Source organism: Ambystoma mexicanum, chromosome 7q (genome assembly GCF_040938575.1).
Source record: "Ambystoma mexicanum isolate Mex_15411 chromosome 7q, UKY_AmexF1_1, whole genome shotgun sequence".
NCBI classification, from domain to species: Eukaryota; Metazoa; Chordata; class Amphibia; order Caudata; family Ambystomatidae; genus Ambystoma; species Ambystoma mexicanum.
Window position 1 is genome coordinate 1,058,303,225 of NC_090941.1, and position 15,397 is coordinate 1,058,318,621.

General features: G+C 44.1%; 1 protein-coding gene across 5 annotated transcripts in view; it reads left to right on the forward strand.

Annotated features, from left to right (window-relative positions):
• Nucleotides 1-1,021: 1,021 nt before the first annotated feature.
• The window catches only part of LOC138528604 (zinc finger protein 585A-like), a 512,079-nt gene continuing 497,703 nt past the window's right edge, over nt 1,022-15,397 (forward strand). For 4 of the 5 annotated variants that reach the window (XM_069640389.1, XM_069640392.1, XM_069640393.1 and 1 more), the window contains exon 1: nt 1,022-1,129. The gene's annotated coding sequence lies outside the window, so the exon portion shown is untranslated. Of the gene's footprint in view, nt 1,910-15,397 lie in introns of all 5 variants that reach the window. The other variant, XM_069640390.1, reaches the window with a different exon arrangement.

Consider the following 15,397-nt stretch of genomic DNA (forward strand, 5'->3'; position numbering starts at 1 on the left):
GCCCAGTGCCTCAGGGGACTGCCGTGGGTAGACCCGGTCTTATGTGGGAGCATGGCAGACCATACCCAGACCATGTGGACCCTAGCCACCTTGCTGGCACGAGGGCCTCACAGCATAATGGCCTGCAGGCCCATCCACACATGGTATGGGCCTGCTGGCCTAAATGAGACACACAGTCAGTCATTCTCTTCTGGAGTCTGCAGCCAGCCTGAGGCAAGTGCCTGCAGTTGCTCCTTTTATTAGCATGGGCTATTACACAGTCATGGCCCATCTTAAAAGGGCAATACAAGTGGGAAAGCCACACATAACACTGCCAATCTTAAAAGGGCAACACACTTGGGAGGGTCACACACCACACCCATTGAGTTTCATTGGGCGAGGAATATATTAGGAGATTGAAATTCAGAAAAATAAGAAAAATCTGAAGTCTCCCTCATACACAGGGAGGGATGGCATGGATGGAACAGAGGCCCAAATGCGGCAAACACTGGAACATTTTGAGAAATGGTGTGGGGGTCTGGCATATGATAGCAGTGCCTATACAAAGCTAAAACAATTGTTTTTCATTTTTGGAGAAAACCTCATAGAGAAAAACTAGCATTTAAAAAACTGTAAAATATCCAGTTAAAATACATCTTACATTATCGCAGAGAATGTTATTCGCAAAATGAGTCCGGAAAAATATTGGTGTATTGTACATTGTGCATTTCCGATTGTATTGGGAATATCGGAGTCAGGGTCATAGCTTCTAGACTCCCACTTTATGGTCGGGATATTGGTTGTTAGGAATATGATTACGTGTAGGGTCCGCCTCTCGACTGACATGCTTCCATTTGTAGCTTATAGTGTATCCAGTGTGTTGGGCTGGATGTATATCCCGCTTTTTTCCTCATACGTGCAGGAACGTGTAGTCCTCCGCCATGTCCTGCTGGGAAGTGTAGTTCCGGCGCCCACAGCGCAGGTTCCGCGAGGCACCGCGGGAATTGTAGTTCCGACGGCGAACACGCGCAGTGACCTCACAGGAAGTGAGGCGGTCGGGCAGGAAGCGCAGCTGTGCAGCAGCTTCCCCGCAGCTTCTCAGTGTGAGCCGGGCAGGGGGACGCCCCAGGGCAGTCAGCTGCATCACAGGGTGAGTGAGCGACGAGTCCTGGAGAGGGGCAGGGCCTGCGCTGGCCCGCACGCACGGCTGGGACTGCCCCTTCCTCCCAGCCCCGGGAATCCTTTGTGAGCAGCCTGCTGCATCCCAGTGATGCTCTGAATGGGTGCTGGTGACACCCACTTTCAGCCGCAAGGGCTCTCCTAGCAGGCTGGCTTATCTTGCCATGTTTTCTGCCTTTATGGGTTGAAGTGACAGCACCTGTCAGTGGCGCGCACACACACCACACACCACCCCCCCCCGAAGATCCCTGAAGCCTGCATGCCTGTGCACCGCAAGGGTGCATCCTGCATTATTCACAATATAAATACTGCCCTTAATCCGTGCACGCAAGCCATTCACTGGAAGGACCGTAGCAGCCTGATCTCGGTGTTGGCTCACACTGTTCTGCCTTCTTGGGGGGCAAAGGATGAGTTAATTGATATATTTAAATTTAAAGTGCCGGAATTCGTTGAAAATGAGTCTTTGCAGTTCAAATCTCAGTATCGGGGCCTTCAGGACCAAAGTCGCTTCATTCAAAGTGCCTGATACGACAATCAAACAATCAAAAGTTCCTTTCTCCTCCGGATTCTCATGTACAACCTCTTGGGTGATTTTCGGTTTACACCGGATCCCCCTGCCGGGCTCAGACCAGATTCATGTATTTTTCCAAACTTTCACAATTTCATCAAAATCAAAGACTTTCGATCGCCTGGATACCTTACAGGGGCCTTTGATTGAGCACCCATGCCGTGCTGGACCACTCTGTCAAAGGTATTGTAGCTTACTTTAATGTTCAATCACTCATCAGAAGTTTAACTTCACTCGTGTCTCTTATCACATGCGTTTTGTCTCGGGAGGATAGCTCAGGGGCAACGTGCTCGCCTTGGAAGCAAGACGACACGGGCAACACAAGTTTGATCCCCGGGTCGTGCTTTGAAACCTCGATGAGGCCGCGTGTTATAAAATCATATCATTTAACAATGTTCATTCCAGAGCTCGCCATACAATGTTGCTGCTTGAAACCTGGGCTCCAACACAGACTGGTCTTGTATCTGCCTCCCCAACTCACTGGCTGTGTTTCTTTCACTGAAGCAGCTTTGTTCTTGGAGCCAAGGACAGTACCACAGTGGCTGGTGATTCTCCCTGCCTTGATTATTGATCCAAGAAGGCCCCGGGTATCTCCAACACACAATGTAGGATTCTTCAGCCTGGTTTCCTGGTCTTGCGCTTTCTCTCAAGCTTTTGGAAAAGTAACGGTTCCTTGCCGAAAAGGTTAAGGGAATTTACCTCCCTGCAATCTCCTTCGGTTTTGCCACCTTTTCCCTTGCTCGGCTGCCATCTCGAAACTGCTGTTTCCTTGTGTGCTTTGCCTCACTCAGATTGTTCTCTCGTGCTCCGCCTTTTATCCATGTGGGGAAGTGTAATGGAATTCAGATGCAAGTTATTGTCGATAATTGCCTGACCATAGCATTGGGACATGTCAGGTACACCGCTCGGGTGTTGGTTTGTTTTCCCTTAAAGCGGGCTGTCAGTGAGAAAGTGTTTGTGTTGTAAAAGGGAGTGTGGGGGGTAGAGTTCCTTACCGGTTAGGATGGGGTAAAGGTCTTACAAGGAAGGGGATACTGCATCTCGCCATCTGGTCTCCCTGTCCTGAAGACCCCTCACCAAGGTGATCCTCCCGCACTGGTCCACCCCAGGAACTGGATCCGAAAGCAATGGCTGTGTCCTGGCATGACAGATCCCTGGGGACTAGTGGGTGAGACGCCTTCTGGTTTCTCACGGAGTTCTCCTGAAGTGCCTTACAGAAGGGGGAATGTTGAGTGACCAAGGGATTGAAATACGGTTTTATTGATCAGAGGCTAAAACCAGCTCCTAGGTATCCAGCATCACCCCATATGGAGGAGCTACCCCTGCGGAATGAGGAGCTCATTAAAAGGTTGATCCTTGAAGTGCATAGACTAATTTGTCACAGATTTTGAAAACCTTCAGACCAGTTAAGTGAAAGGGAACAAGGCATGGGAGAAGAGAAACAATATTAAGTACAAGGGGCAAAGGATGCAGGATAAGTGCAAACCTATAATGTGCCCATGTAAGTGTGAGACCATAAATGCAAACAAAACAGGAGCAGCCATGACAGTACATGTGGTAGAGGAGCATCATCAAGGTAGACGTGCATCAGATCCAATGCAAGCTCATGCTTTTAGTAGATGGCTGGTAAAGTTCTGGACAAGTTCATGTGGAGATCAAGACTCAAAATGCAAACTCTTTCCTTGAAAGGAGATTTGATGTTATTTTCCTAGGCGGGGATTGCTCACAGATTTGATGGTGGTAAGGAGATCTTCCAAGATGGAAGAGCCCGCAACAGCAAGAGTTCTGTCAACCAACATTTTCTTCTGTGTACGGCTGTCACTGTTATCAGATCGCCTGCCGATCCCAAAGCCCTTAGGTGGTAGGTATCTCTTTGCCAAAGGCCTAGCTTACCTGGTGTCTAAGCCAAGGTAGGTTTCACCTTTATTCTAATAGTGCATGTGGCAAAGACATTTAAAGCAAATGCATGCTGTAACCAGATGCCAGTGCAAGGCCATTAGAACTTGTGTGATGGCAGGATCTGAATCTGCTGGGAGCTATTTAGCTCCTGGTATTAGCCTAAATGACTCAGATTAGCTTGGCACGACCAGATACAAGGTTCTACCTTTGGCTCCCAGGCCAACTGGTGCCATACAAAAATAACAATATGATATTAACTGTGTTTATGATATGATAGGTTATTTATAACACGCATAATAGCCAGATGTTTCTAAGCACGGACCTGGGGATCAAACCTGCATTGCTCCGTGATGTCTTGCTTCCAAGGCGAGCACGTTGCCCGTAAGCTATCCTCCAGAGACAAGTTAATTAGAAGTGTGTATAAAAGAGCATTAGGACACATCTAGCAGCCATGAAAGAAAGCCTAATTTTGACCAAAAAGTTAAAGATTTCATCTCATGTTGAACTTAGATTTGCGGCATAATATGTACTTATTGGAAAATGCACCATTACACAATATGCTTTATACAGGCCTCAACATCTGCCCTCCACAGTAGCCAATGGCAAGTGATAATTGACTAGTTATCAGTCTATAGATAGATTAAGCAAGTAAAAATATTTCAACTTGCAACCTACTCACTCCTTGCCTCCTCAATTATCTGCATGCACAAAATATATTGGGTGCATGCAGAGAGAATTGAGGAGGCAAGTTACATTTTATGATAGGCAAGTTGGTTGCAACTTGAAATATGTGTCCCTTGATTAATGTATGGCCTAAACGCTTGAAAATACCTATACACCCATAGGCTTTGCCTGAATATATCATAAAAACCTACAATCCTTACCCCGACAGTAATTAAGGTAGTACCTACAAAACAGTGACATCTTGAAATGTTGCTAATGCATTGCTCTCAGTTTTCACAGGTCCATTCGTGAAAGCCGTCCAGTCCTGTTTCTTTTCTTGGTATTTTGTATTTTCATTCAGCTTGTAGTTCTCTATTTTCAATTTTAAATGTAGGACTACAATGTTTTACTTTGTTTAAAATAATTTCAGTGAATCTATTAAGTTTTATGTATGTTATACAGCATTTGTACTGGGCCCTGCACCACCATAGTGGTTTTACGGTGCCTAAACCATGTCTGAAAATGTTGCTTATTGTGACTCTGCCAGAGAGTTCACTGATCTAGAACTGCAGGAAGGTAAAAATTGAGTTAGAAAATGCATGAAAAGCAGGACGATGAACAGTTTGGGCCAAATTAGATGAAAAGGAGGGAAAGAAATAATGTGAAACAAGATCAGTTGGGCAGGACAGAAGGAAAGAGGGTTAAGGGATATGGTTGTGGTTTGACTGGGTGATTGTGTGATAACTGAAGGGCATTATCATTGCAAAGTGCAAAGGTTATATGCAGTTCGATTTATCGTGATGACATATTCTAGATCAGTTAAGTCTGGGAGCTTTTTTCGGGTTGGAGATTGTGGGATTGATGTGAGAGCTGCTCAAGCAGGCACTAATATTGTGGGGGCTTTCACCAGGTAATTTCTTTGTAATTGGCCCTGTTGCTGGGAGACCACTGGTTTTGCTGGTTTGAATTAAATTAGAAATGTACAAATTATCTGACTCTGCATGATTATGCACAGCACCGGAACTCTGAAAAATACAATTGTGCAATACTGGTTTGCTTTCACTGAAAAAAAAGCATAAATTGTTAAAAAATAAAAACAAATTCTCAATTGCAACTTCGTTTTCCAGCTTATTAATTATACAATCCTAAAATTCTAGGAAAACGTGCACAGTGCTTCTGAAGCTGAATGGAAAGAAACCATTCCTTTTATCAGTGTGCAGTTTATTTTTTTGAAAGGCTTCAGAGAAATTCATTCTGTTTCAGAGGTGGCTTGCAATTACATCCATGTAGATAGAAATCACAAGAAGCCTTCTGGTTTCTGTCAAGTAACCTGACCTTTGCACAGCCCTCTGCTCTAAACCTGTGTGTAAATGTACCCAGGAAAATAATAAAGCTGGCGTATTTACAAGATTTTCATGCGTAAAAAGGCCTCGTACTCGCCTTATCGGGAGCCCTGACTACAAGAGATTTTCAGTACCTTCACATTTTTTCAAAGAAGGTGAGAATTTTGAAGGGTCCTAAAATCTCTTTGAAACTCCCTGAAATTCTCAAACTACTACTTTACATGAATCAATTTAACCACAGCATGTATATGAGCTAGTAGTCTGAGTTAAGGTTCAGTTTGCAACGTGATGGAGTTTTTTAACATTGTCAAAATCAGCCCTGAACTTTGGCATTGTTGCCTGTTCCTGCTTATTACTTGTATGAATGTATATGATGTGTCATATGCATTTCCAACTTTTGTAGATTTCATCTTTTAAAAAATAATAATTGGTAACCTTATCTCTTTATCTCCCCTATATATAACATTTGTTGACTTCAGGTCGGCTTTCGATCTTGTAAGCATAGCTAGGCTCTGGAGTAAAATGGAGGGTATGGGATGTCCTGGGTGGCTCCTGGACATAATCAAGAAACTACACGGAGATACTGGAGTACGGGTTTGGTTAGACAACGATGAGGGGTTGTCCACTTTGATTAAGCTCAGCAGGGGTGTCAAGCAGGGTTTTGTGTTGGCTCCACTGCTATTTAATATGTTTATCAGACCTCCCTGCAAGGTTGTTGGCCGCTTCAAATTGCCCTCCCAAGATTGGTCAAACGAGGATCACAAGCATGTTGTTAGAAGAGGCGGTTAGATTAATGATACGTTTGACAATTTGGTGAGGTCTACTTTCCATGCTATTAACTGGTACCCAAACTGGAAAATAAAGGGTGGGTACCAAAATCTGAAAGTATCATTTAAAGTGAAATTCAATCTTTTTGATTGGAATAAAAACTATCCACATATTGCCACCCTAAAAAATGTAAGCAACATAACAAATGTGATGCATAGTTATAAAAGACCACAAACCTATATCACATTGAGTCCGAACCTAGAAGTGCGATGGCTTATGCTGCGACTTCGAATAAAGAAATAGCTGTTGCTTTCCATTCGGTGTCCACAACGGAAAATACCTTTGCAGGGTAGACACTGCCGTGTTTGCATGAAAAGCGAATGCTTGGAAACATCTAAGCATTTGTTTACTTGGTGCTCAATTTTGTGCACACTGTAGTTGTACATATATGAGCCCTTTATCCACAACTACGATTCAATCATATCTGCCGAATTTTTTGGGCCTATTGTTTGAATTCCCATTCAGTCTCAGTGCACATTGCATTGCTTAGGTTAAGACGTTACCTGCTGACACCGTTCCCCATAGAGATTATAAGTAACTGTAAAACAATATTTTTTTAAACAAAGGCCTAAATTGGGCTTTAATTAAAGGACCCCTGTCCAATACTACTTGAGCATGTATACTCTGCTTATTGTTAGTAGGATAGCCAATGCGATTAATGTATGTTTCGTGTTTCATGAAATAGTTAGCAGACAGGAAGTTATAGAGAGGAAAGATTGAATGGAAAGGATTTATGTATTTTTATTATTTTATTTATTGGTACTTGTCTGTTCGTTTTAATGTTCAGTTGTTTCTTTTTATTGATGTATATATTTAAATAGAAATTGTAAATTGAATTGGTTGTTATGTATTAATGAACTAATAGATGATGATTTCTTTTTGTTGTAAAAAGTAAATTTGACTGAATACAATAATTATAAATAAAAGATGTTTCTTGTGTATGCTCATGCTTAGGTACGTTTGGAGTATGGCATGTGCATGTTGCCTTATGTATCTGCAGATTCAGTGTTCTAGCTGCAGTGACTCACAAATCCTGCATATACAATTCACAGCATATTCGATGTGCATATACACGGAGCAGAATTTGAACTTGTGATCTACTTGCAAGGCATGAAAAGTTACTCCCCTCCACCATTCCCACAATTAGCCACATGTACACAGCACAGCGTTTCTTACTTGTCAATAGTCGATTTTGGCTAGTCCATTTTGGGGACCTGCTTCGTACATGCATTGTGAGCATATAGTTTGTAGTCCTCGTCTGCTTTCCAAGTGTATTTGCATAATCAAAGTGACTCATCCGTCCTTCCATGAATTCCAAATTGAGTGCATATTGTGCTCCAATGACGTCCTGGGAGTAGCAAGCACACAGTCTCCCCTGCCAAGGGTTTTGGGACTGATGATTAGGAATGCCAAACTCTGCAGGGAGGAGAGGGTTAGGGTACTTGAGTGGATGGATAACAAGGAGTCTAGGAACAGTGGAAAGAGGGTTAGAGTCTTTTGGTTTTGGCCATCTAAGTACTGCAGAAATCATTGCCACAGAGAAGAGATAAAGTGTGTTAGGAAGCAGAATATCAGGTTGGCATGCCAATCGGCAACGCTGTGGCATTAATTGGCTGACTCACTATATTTTTTCTTTTTGCCTTGTGCCATATAACCCATTGAGGACTTGTTTAATGTATCTATCTCAATTCAATCAAAGGCTCCGAGACATGAAGCTGCATGCCAGGGGTTTCCTGTGAGAAGGGGCCAGGCACAGTGATCTTGCTTCCTTCCTTCCTTTTTATGCCGTACATAGATGGACCAGAATGGAGACGCGGTACTGTCTTGGCCACTCTTCTGGATTAGCTGGAGGGGGCGTAAGGTAGGAAAGAGGGAGATTGAAAAAGAAGCTCTTACAGTAGTCCAGCCTGGATCGGACCAGAGCTCTGGAGACATTGAGCTTCTGGGGGAAGGTGAGGAAAGGAAGAATACCTTTGAGGAGGCGGGCTGGAAGTAGGACTTCTTAGTAAGGTCCATGATGTGAGGGGTGAAGGAGCGAGCGGAATCGAAGATGACCCCGAGGTATTTGGCCTCACAGGATGGTGGGGGTAGAGGGCCCAAAGAGGGTGGGCAGAGGTTAGGAGGAAAAGAGGGTGCAGGTGTCCCCATCAAAAGGATCTCCATCTTATTGCTGTGAAGGCAGATATCATTAGCGGCACACCATACCTGAATGTCGGGCAGACAATTGGGGATAAGAGAGTAGGATGAGAAGGCTGTAGAGGGAAGTTTGAAGGCAAGCTGTTAATCGGCATAACACTGGAAATGAGGAGATGCAGGAAATCAGGTGAGCAAGATGGGCAAGATAGATATTGTAGAGTCATGGCGATTGGATAGAGCCCCAGGGGTCGCCAGAAGTAGACATTGAGGTGGTGGAGGAGACAGGGCACAGTTGCAACTGGGAAGGCCGGTTAGTGAGAAAATAGGTCAGCCAATCCAGTGCCCGGTCAGTGATGCCAAGGTTGTCGTTTTATGAAGATGTAATGGTTGAACATGTCAAAGGCAGAGGAGAGAACAAGGAGAATGAGAACAGCGGGAGAGTTGGAATCGAGATTTGCGAGCATGGTATCACAGGTGTTCAGGAAAGCAAGTTCTGTGCCTCTGGATGCCCGGAATCCAGATTGATGGTCATGAAGGCAACCAACCAGATCACTATGGGTGGTCAGTTGGGGGAGGGCCAGCTTCTCCATGAGTTTACCCAGTAAGGGGGTAGTTGGCTGGGTAGGAGGCGTCAGTAGACAGCTTTTTAAGAGAGGGTGCACAAGGGAGTGCTTGTGGGGTAGGGGAAAGAGCCAGTGGGGAAGGAGTGGTTACAGAAGGCGGCAAGAGCCGGTGCGAGAGAGGAGATTTTGTCCTTGATGGTTCTGGAGGAGCAAGAGAGCACATGTTTGGAGGAGGCCTTGATAGAGCGGACCACTTTAGAGACCTCATCCGGTGCTATGGGTGGAAGAAGTGGAGCTAAGGGAGGCAGGGGGCAGGCTTGGGAGTGGAGGAGAGTGAGATGTCCTGTATTTCTTATGTGAAATTGGAGGCCAAATCGCTGCATAGAGCCTTGGAAAGTAGGAGAAGAGGTGCAGACTGCAGCTGGATTGGCGAGATCCTTGCAGATTTTGAAAAGTTCAGCAGTGTTGTTAGTGGCTCCGGAGATGCGGGCTTGGATGTGGGCCCGCTTCTTGGAGCGGTTGGAGAAGCGATGTTGCCTTTGGAGCAGGCAGCAGGGCAGTTTGTCAGAGGGTAAACCCAAGGTCTGCCACTTCCATTCAGCAACTCTCCACTTGTGTTTCAGAGATGCTAGATCAGAGTCGTACCAGTGGAGGCAGGTTTTATGGGGGGGATCCTCATGACAGGGGCAAGTATGTCAAGGGTGTTAGAGAAGGCGCGGTGCAGGTTGGCCAGGACAGAATCAGAGGTGGGAGGGGGATAAAGGTGGAGACGAAAGCAGCGACTGACGCTAGCTTCATAGGTCGGGTGACAGCGAAGGAGGCTGGCTGCGCTGGGGGTGGCTCTGATAGAGGCCGAAGGGGTCCCAGGAGAGGAGAGAGTGGTCAGGCCAAGAGAGGGGAGTGGTACCCGGATTAGAAATAGGGATGTCGCCAGAAATGAGGGCATCCAGGGTGTGAGCTGCAGAGTGGTTCGGGCCAGAAGGGAGAGAGGGAAAGAGGGAGAGAGGGAGGGAGGGGGAGAAGGAGACACGCGCAGAGGACACGGAACCGAGAGGTGGATATTGAAGTCACCAAGGAGGAGGAGTTTGGAAGTTGAGAGGCACGAGTCGAGGTTGGCCCATTCAGCGGAAGAGAGAGATGGGGCCAGGGGGCCTGTAGACAGTGGCAGGCTGAGAGAGAGAGTAGGTGAGACCCCAAGCCTGCAGACGAGTCATTCAAGTAAGGAGTAGGATTGAGTAGGTAAGATGGAGGCAGGGACCTACCAGGGAAGATCAGGGCTACTCCACTTCCAGGGCGGTTGGGTCTGCGTTTAGAGAGGATTTTGTAGCCCTCAGGAAGGAGAGTGTTGAGAGCAGTGAAAGAGCTGGCATTGAGCGATGTCTACTAGTTCAAAGTCTTCGAGAAGGAGACAGATGGGGGGAGTGTTTGACAGCAGAGTGAGCATTCAGTGTAGCTAAATGAAGCTGGATACCACTTTTGTAGGTTTTCTGACGGGGAGAGGGAAGGGGTAGAGGGGAGAGTTACTCCTGTCGGTGGTGGTGTAGAGGAGAGGAAGGAGGAGTGGCAGGAGAAGGGGGTGGGGGGAGTTTAAGAGAGAGGCCAGGCGCCGTTCGAGAAGGAGAAGAGGAGGTTGAGAACCTTGGGCCATGATGGTGCCATTGTGGTAGACATTAATGATGTTCCTAGAGGATGAAAAGTATGCCAGGAGTACTGCCTGTAAAGGACTGGAGGGAGGGGGTGTCTGTACTCCTGCTTTATATATATATAATTTTTATTTTTTTTAAATTGTCAATTTACTAGTTTGAACATACAAACTTTAATTACAATGTTTGCCAGTCTTATTTCCATTTAAAGCCACGCTTTCTCTTTCGCATTACAATTGCAAAGAAAAGAAAAAAAATCTAAAAGTTATAAGATGAAGGTAAAAAAAGAAACTTTCTCGCAAGTGCGGCCTAGTTGCATGTGGAATTGGTCAGTCAAAAGCAAGTCCAAATAGTTGACTATTTCACAGGTCAGCATCACATTTTTTCCTCCGAGGATTGTGAACCACCAGTCTTCCATGTTCAGGTTTAGTGGGGCATATTTGCCTAAGTAGAATGTTCTTTGAGTTTTTAATTCCACACATTCAACTATTAGATGTTTGGTTGACTCTACTTTTGCGTTGCAAAATCTGCATTGATCGTCTTCCATGTCTTTGGCGTGTATCGTCTGGAGTAGCTCCTTGTTCCTCACGCTATTCAGCCACAATTTCAGAAACTTGTCTCGGTGGTAACATGAGGGAAATTGTTTTAAATAGGTGGGGGGCGAATCTAGACCATTCGCTACCCGACCTAGATAGACAGCTGAAGCTAGATTGTTGTAGCATTCTTGGGATGGATACATTTGTTTTTTGTTTGTCCACCCTAATCCACCCCCATCCTTTTTGTCTTTACATATGTATCTGCGCATGGAAGTCTGTCTCGATCATCATCTTAAAGTTGCCCATTTCCCTTCGAATTGGTCTCTCAGAGTGCAGGCTGCTAGATGAGACGTTTTGTATTGTGTGAAAACATTTCTCTTGCAATAAATGTTCTTGCCACATTTACAGCATACAGTATTTAGGAACAGACATAGCAACTTTCTTCTTCTCCCATCTCTTTCATGTGCTGATACCATAAGTTATTTGCTAAATGAGCCGATTTTTATCAAAATGTTGATACTTTAATTATCTTCCCCAGCAGCTCTTTACTTGGCAAAAGTGTTTTTAATATCATCAGAACGTAATGGGTTTCTTGCTCTCTTAATCTGGAAATTAGGATAAATGGGGCTGGTTGCGAATGCCTTATTTTTTGGCTTCTCGCTACTTATAATATTTGGGAATGCCAACGTTGTAAGAAGCATAGTCAAAATCGGAATACCACAGAAAATTCCTAAAGTTATTTTACGTTTAATGTATCTTTTTCTTGGGGCTACAGTTCACACCTCTTGGAACATTTCCATTGTCACCACTTCATGTTTAATAGATCAGTTATTATCGTGTTAACTGTAAATCATACATTTATAATAAAAACTACAAAATGATTTCCAAAACAATTCTTAAAACGATGATGCCATTTTTTTGGATCGCTTAAACATGTCACAATGTTTGTACTTCTTAATATTAAAGATGGATAAGATTGAAGTATGTAAGAGAAAAAAACAAGTAAGAATGTGTGCACGATGAGCAACATAAAAGCTCAAATATTCTTTTTCCTCTTTTATTATTTTGTAGTTTTATCTATTTCAGTCGGGAGAAGATGTTTCAAGATTACTGCAGATTAATTAATCCATATATCAATCCTAATCTGAAAGTCTTTTACTTCGTTTGTTCAAGTTCTTGACCATCAACATTGTGGTCATTCTTTGCTGTTCTTCTCTTGCTTCACTGTGGGGACTTTCTTTGCTGGAGATGCTTGCTTCACTAGGGACGGGTGCAGAAGATACTCTTTTATAAAATTTTACATTGTGTAGGTGGATGCAAGCCCCTCTTCCTTTCAGCTTCACCTCAGTAGGGCTTATGTCCTCCACCTCATGTGGGCCTTCAAATCGAGGGGTACTCCACGTGTGTACAAATTGGCACACTTACACCTGGTCCTCTATATGTACTAGCAGTGTCTTTAATGCATTTCCCAAATTGTTAGGCAAATTGACCTCTTTGGTTACGTTTGACCCCTACTGTTGATGCTTGATCTGTTGAGAAATGAAAGGGATATGTTGATTCATCAATTTTAAATAATCGTGCATTTCATCACCTGGAGCTACACTGTGGCCGTCTGTATTGCCCTTGTTGGGGGAGGGGAGGCAGGGGTTAGAGGAGTTCTCATCCGCGTCCAGTCACCAGCTGATGGGGCGTTAAATGGTGATCTGAACCAGGTTGATTCCCCAGTGCATATAAGGCAAGAGGTAGGCAATAGAGGTAGGCAATGTAGCCATTCTTATGTTAATTTGGGCTTTCCAATCCTTTCCTTCAGAAGTCCATTTAATCGCTCACATTCTCCGTTGGCTTGCGGGTGATGGGCCAAAGCAAACGTATGCTTAATGCCTAAAAGCAAGACTACATTTTCAAAGAGTTTATTCACAAAATACGGGCCATTATCGGATTGTGAAACTTCACACGCACCCCATCTTGGAACGACCTCACGGACCAAAAACTTTGCAGCGCATGCAGCATCAGGATGCGTGCACGGACCTGCCTCAATCCATCTGGAAAAGTGACAAACTGCAACTACCATGTATCATTAGTGATTCCAAATAGTCTATGTGCAAATGTTGGATGGGGCCACAATACAGTTTAGCATGAACTGTGCCACATGCTCACTAAGGTTCAGTACAAACCAGTCTTCTGCTATAGTAGCAGCTAGACTCTCTAGGGTCACATGCGTGGGATAGTGAAGCTGCTCCAGTGCTACTCTCAATAAGGCTAGAGGCATAACTGGCTTTCCTATGCTGTCCTGCCTCCAAATTGCCTCAGCGGGGGATAAAGAACACATAATTCCTTTTCTTCCTGTGATGCTCATCCTTGTATCTCAATTAACTGTACAATGGACGTCCTATTAAATCCTTCTTTAACCAACACGCATCGCCCTTTCGCCCCCTTTTGCTTTCTTTAAATCTTTTAAATCATATTTATACATAGTTGAATAATATGCGGCACGTTTGGCCTCTATGTATGCGTATTCGTTCCCGCGAGTCTATTCTTATTGAATGCGCATTTCACAATTGCTACGGTTGCTGGAAAGCATAAGGCTTCAGTGAGTTTGTCCAATGGCCCTGCATGTTGCAATGGAGTGCTATCTGCGCACAGGAAGCCCCTCTTCCAACGTGCTAGGCCTGCGCGTACTGTTGATGTCACAAAGTCTGAGTACACGGTCACTTTCTCATCCTCAAAACTTTGTAGTGCATCAATAAGCGCAGCAAATTCTGCAGCTTGTGCTGAATAGGTTGACAGAAGTCGTCTGCTCATTCGCACTTCAAAAGTCCCCTTTCTGGTCACCCTTAATACTACCGATCCTGCATGCCTCACCCCAGTTTGTTGGTCGATTTTTAATCGACCATCAATGAAAACAACTGGCCCTCTTCCTAGAGCATTCTCTCGTACATGGGAAATATAATTATAGCAATCAGTGTAAGTAGCGCAATCATGCAAATCATCATCTTCTCAGATTGGTTCAGCTATGAACGTTGCTGGATTCACTATACTACACCTTATAATTTTAATTGCCGGGTTTTAAATAATTGCTTCATACCCAAATGCTCTTTGAGTGGTCAACGTGCTCTTGGGCTTTTCTAGGATTGCAAATAAAAGATGCTTGAAGCCTTTTCCATGGCAAATGCAGCATCCGCCAAAGATTGTTCACAGGGATAGTGTCCTTTCATAACTGGGACTCGAATCCCAGTATAGTAAGCCAATGGTTTATTACCATGTCCTAATGTTGTCGTCTGTGTAAGGACTGCTGTCATGACTTCTCCATTCGAATGGGAAAATAAGTACAATTATTCACTGTAATTTGGAATCCCTTATAGAGGAGCTGTGCTGATCAAATGTTTTAATTAATTAAATCCTTCAGTCATGTCTTCTGTCCACACCAATTTAGTTTTCGCCACCTGTGCTTCTTTAAGCGCTTTTAAAAGTGGCTGAATATATGTACTGTGGTCAAAGACCCAATCCCTGCAATAATTGTATAGACCTAAAAATTGCTGCATTTGTCTCACTGTGTTTGGCTGCACGGTTCTCATAATAGCTTCTGCTCTTTCAGGTGTCCTTCATTTCCCTTCATGAGATATTTCATGAGATATTAACTGTCCCATGTATAATACTCCTTATTGACAATATTGTGATTTGCTTTGTACCCTTTCTCTGCGAGAATTGTCATAGGTTTGACAGAGTATTGTCTACATCTCTTTTCTGTCTCACTACACCCTAAAATGTCATCTACATTTTGAATTATGGCGCTTTCGAGCTCAACATTTCCTAAGTCCATCTGAAGGACTCTGTTAAAGATGGAAGGCGACTCCCACTACCCCTGAGGTAATCGAACACGTTTCATGCTAAATTGTTCTATATGAAAAGGAAGTCTAATCCTGTGAGTCTTCATGTAAGGGAATTGAAAACAGTAAAATACCTGACGGGATATTGCATAATATTGTTGCAGGGTTTGGAACTAAAGGAAACTTTGCTTGGACTATGTGATTTAAAGAGCGAAGGTCCTGGATGAATCGCC